Source organism: Pseudophryne corroboree, chromosome 9 (assembly GCF_028390025.1).
Source record: "Pseudophryne corroboree isolate aPseCor3 chromosome 9, aPseCor3.hap2, whole genome shotgun sequence".
NCBI lineage: Eukaryota > Metazoa > Chordata > Amphibia > Anura > Myobatrachidae > Pseudophryne > Pseudophryne corroboree.
The window spans coordinates 152,001,567-152,006,636 of NC_086452.1; the positions used below are offsets into that span (position 1 = coordinate 152,001,567).

The 5,070-nt window shown below is 40.8% G+C and overlaps 1 long non-coding RNA gene across 2 annotated transcripts; it reads left to right on the plus strand.

Moving 5' to 3' along the window:
• The first annotated feature begins 751 nt into the window (after nucleotides 1-751).
• On the plus strand, nucleotides 752-2,078 carry LOC134956836 (uncharacterized). 2 transcript variants are annotated; one of them, XR_010186222.1, is made up of 5 exons: nucleotides 752-836; nucleotides 921-1,000; nucleotides 1,095-1,158; nucleotides 1,399-1,464; nucleotides 1,862-2,078. It is a non-coding gene; the product is annotated as an uncharacterized LOC134956836 (long non-coding RNA). The 2 variants fall into 2 exon arrangements; XR_010186220.1 differs by lacking the exon at nucleotides 1,095-1,158.
• Nucleotides 2,079-5,070: the final 2,992 nt, after the last annotated feature.

The window sequence follows — 5,070 nt, forward strand, 5'->3', positions numbered from 1 at the left end:
TCTAAGACTTGCCTGTCTAATCCTGTCTCACTGTGCTAGGTGTCAGGGGTCAGTTTAGTGGCAGTAAACCGAACCTGTGCACTGCAAGTGAGAATTAGGATTGTGGAGAATCTCCGTGTGTCTATCATTCCATCTCTGACCAAGGAGTTTACTGCCACACCCGTTGGTAACCCTTTAGGGTTTTGCTGTTGCCCTTAGCAACAGCATTTCGGGTTTTCTATGTATTAAAACACAACATCTTGCTTTTCACATCTGAGCAGTTCTAATACAAGGGAGATACCCAGTTCCTTAGCCTCTGGGCTTCTCTGTTCACGTTGTGTGTATTTTGTTACCCTACCACCTTCTGTGTACGTTATGTCCTATTCCCTAGTCTGTCTGTGAGTCCATTTGTTTTGCATAACAGTTCAAACACCAGTACATTCCTGCAGGCACTGGAGTGCATAACAGTCCTGACACCAGTACTTTCCTGCAGGCACTGGTGTGCATAACAATAGGTATGCTTGATTAACATTGGGCCTCTGTAGATAATATTAATTAGGATGGGAACTTAAATATAGCATTTTTTAATAGAGATTAAAATAAAATAATAAACAGTCATTTAATCTTATCAATTACACAATCAATTTAGTGGGATGAGGAAATGTTGGAATTAGCTAAGGTGCTTAAATAGGGAGATTTTTTGAACTCTGCTCTCAATTATCACAATTACACAATCAATTTAGTGGGATGAGGAAGTGATGTAATTAGCTTGGGTGCTTAAATAGGGAGGTTTTTGAACTCTGCTCTCATTCCACTTTTGGATCTCTGTGTATGAGGACACACAAGGAGAGCTGCTGGTAAGCTATAATGGCTATTTCTTTAAAATCTTGTTACAAGACGTTCTATCCAGAATATTGAGTGTTTTTATCACTCTTTATTAGGGAAATAAAAGAAGCTTAATATTATTTATCCCATTGCCGGATCCTCATATATATTTTTTGGACATATGAAAGTATTGTAGGTAAGTTCTATTACAATATCCAACTAATCATTTATTGTTTTAAACTAAAAACTGGGATGTTTATATTATTTTTATGGTTTTTTTTTTTTATTAGGTAAATTAAATAAAAATTTGGACAAATTAATTACAAGCCTTTGGAAGATTAATATTAACCATCAGTGAGTATCTTTATCCGATTTGGGAGGAAATAAATAATTCTACTTATATATGTACATCATTATATATATATCTTATTGTAGGATGGTCGCAAATAGGAAGATTCATTAAATACTACAAAACTATGGAAGTTAATTATACATAATAATTCTTAGTAAGTATTATGGTTCAAATTATTAAAAGAAAATAATAATATTTCTATTGTAATTATTATAATTTCAGTTTTTTCTATTTTCAAATAGGTAAAATATGGATTATAATTTTGTGAAAATACAGCTGTTTCAAATTAATTAATTACCTTTTCATAAGTAAGTAATACCATATTTATTTACTGTGGAGTCATTCATCAAAACAGCCATCAGCAAATTAATTGTTATTAATTAATTTTAAATTTTTATTAATGTTGGTATCTAGATGGATAATTGCTTTAATAAATTAAGTCCGTACAATGCCAGCTAATTTTGACATTGATATTGTGAATTGATTTTTTATTTGATAACCAGTTAAACAATTGTCTTATTAGACCAATAAATCAAATCATTACAATGTTAGCTAAATTGGACATAGATATATTTTTTGTGCATATTCTTCTTCATATATATATATATATATATATATATTTATATTTTAGTATTCCTCTTTGTTTCATATTTTTATTTATACTTGTTTTTTTACTTTTTACTTACTTTTGATCACACCCTAAAGAAAACACTCCTGAAGAAGTCGACATACGACGAAACGCGTTGAGTGAAAAAATCTTTTATTGTTTGGAAAAGTTGTTATTCAATTTTTTGGCTGTAATGAACAATAACACATTGTAAAAGTGTACATCATTTTTTATCAGTATTGAAATTTAATTATTTTAGCAATAGATGTTTTAAAGTTTAAAGGGTGTTTGTGTGATGTCATCCTCTTTTTGTCAGAAACCAATATAACCATATTAAATTGTATTATACATAAATATATTTATTTCAGTCATTAAGTGCGCTCCACAGAGATATACTATTTCTTGATTTCTATTTTTGGTCCTGTTCGACAGGGGACCATCTCTGTGTAGAAGCTTGCCCCTTAATAAAATTATTGAGTACAATCAAAGGTATAGGTCCAATTTTAGAGCGCAAAAAGGATCTCTTATTATATATATATATATATATAGAGAGAGAGAGAGATATATATAGATATATATATTAAAGATGCTGTCTTAATAGATATATATATATATATATATATATATATATATATAAAACATGCCCAAAGAGACATGAGTATACTGGGTCCTAGAGTCAAAGCTATGTCGATTTCTGCTTGACGTGTCCTGCAGAATATGCAATGGACAGATGATGCCGACTTAAGAGGCATATGGAAGGCTGAGGATTGTGTGGAAAAGGGTTCTCGGACCTGGTCTCCACAGCTATAGCTGGTAATTCTGATATTTTGCCTTATATTCCTGCACAGCCTAGGAAAGCACGACATTATCAAATGCAGTCTTTCGAACAAAGAAACAAGAAAGTCCGAGGTGCGTCCTTTCTTGCCAGAGGCGGGGGCAGAGGAAAGAAGCTGCACAACACAGCTAGTTCCCAGGAACAGAAGTCCTCCCCGGCCTCTACAAAAATCCACTGCATTTCGCTGGGGCTCCACAGGCGGAGCTAGGCCCGGTGGGGGCACGCCTTCGTAAGTTCAGCCACAAGTGGGTTCACTCCCTGTTAGATCCCTGGGCAATAGATATTGTGTCTCAGGGATACAAGCTGGACTTTGAGAAGATGCCCCCTCACCGATGGCCCTGCCGGTTTCCCCTCACGAGAGGGAAACAGTGTTAACTGCAATTCACAAATTGTATCTTCAACAGGTGGTGGTCAAGGTTCCCCTCCTTCAACAAGGAGGGGGTTATTATTCAACCATGTTGTAGTCCCGAAACCAGACGGTTCGGTCAGACCCATATTGAATTTAAAGTCTCTGAACATATACCTGAAAAGGTTCAAGTTCAAGATGGAATCGCTAAGAGCGGTCATTGCAAGCCTGAAAGGCGGAGATTTTATGGTGACTCGGGACATAAAGGATGCATACATTCATGTCCCCATTTATCCACCTCATCAGGCGTACCTCAGAATTGCGGAACGGGATTGTCATCACCAATTTCAGAGTTGCCGTTTGGTCTCTCCACGGCCCGGAGAATATTCACCAAGGTAATGGCGGAAATGATGGTGCTCCTGCGGAAGCAAGGTGTCACTATTATGATTATCACGTACTTGGACGATCTCCTCATAAAAGCGAGATCAAGAGAGCAGTTGCTGAACAGCGTATCACTTTCTCTGGAAGTGTAACGGCAACACGGCTGGATTCTATATATTCCAAAGTCGCAGTTGGTTCCTACAGCTCATCTGCCTCTCCTAGGCATGATCCTAGACACAGACCAGAAAAGGGTTTATCTCCCGATAGAGAGAGCTCAGAGCTCGTGACACTGGTCAGGAATCTATTAAAACCAAAACAGGTGTCAGTGCATCACTGCACTCGAGTCCTGGGAAGGATGGTGGCATCATACGAGGCCATTCCCTTCGGCAGGTTCCATGCGAGGACCTTCCAATGGGACTTACTGGACAAGTGGTCCGGATCACATCTTCAGATGCATCGGTTAATCACCCTATCCCCCAGGGCCAGGGTGTCTCTCCTGTGGTGGCTGCAGAGTGCTCACCTTCTCGAAGGTCGCAGATTCGGCATTCAGGACTGGGTCCTGGTGACCACGGATGCAAGCCTCCGAGGGTGGGGGGTAGTCACACTGGGAAGAAATTTTCAAGGGCTGTGGTCAAGTCAGGAGACTTGCCTTCACATCAACATCCTGGAACTAAGGGCCATATACAACGCCCTACGTCAAGCGGAGTCCCTGCTTCGCGACCAACCGGTTCTGATTCAGTCAGACAATATCACCGCGGTGGCTCATGTAAACTGCCAAGGCGGCACAAGGAGCAGGGTGGCGATGGTAGAAGCCACCAGAATTCTTCGCTGGGCGGAGAATCACGTAAGCGCACTGTCAGCAGTGTTCATTCCGGGAGTGGACAACTGGGAAGCAGACTTCCTTAGCAGGCACGACCTCCACCCGGGAGAGTGGGGACTGCATCAAGAAGTCTTCATGCAGATTGCAAGTCGGTGGGAACTGCCACAGGTGGACATGATGGCATCCCGCCTCAACAAAAAGCTGCAGAGATATTGCGCCAGGTCAAGAGACCCTCATGCGATAGCTGTGGACGCACTGGTGACACCGTGGGTGTTCCCGTCGGTCTATGTATTTCCTCCTCTTCCTCTCATACCCAAGGTGCTGAGAATCATAAGGAAAAGAGGAGTGAGAACAATACTCTTTGTTCCGGATTGGCCAAGAAGGACTTGGTATCCAGATCTGCAAGAAATGCTCACAGAGGACCCGTGGCCTCTGCCTCTAGGACAGGACTTGTGCAACAGGGGCCCTGTCTGTTCCAAGACTTACCGCGGCTGCGTTTGACGGCATGGCATTTGAACGCCGGATCCTAGCAGAAAATGGCATTCCGGATGAGGTAATTCCTACGCTGATAGAGGCTAGCAAGGATGTGACGGCTCAACATTATCACCGTATATGGCGAAAATATGTGGCTTGGTGTGAGGCCAGGAATGCACCTACGGAGGAATTCCAGCTGGGCCTTTTCCTTCACTTCCTACAGTCGGGAGTGATTTTGGGCCTTAAATTGGGTTCCATTAAGGTTCAGATTTCGGCCTTATCCATTTTCTTTCAAAAAGTACTGGCTTCTCTGCCTGAAGTTCAGACGTTTGTAAAGGGAGTGCTGCATATTCAGCCCCCTTTTGTGGCTCCAGTGGCACCTTGGGATCTTAATGTGGTGTTGAGTTTCCTGAAATCACACTGGTTTGGACCACTCAAAACGGTGGAAGTA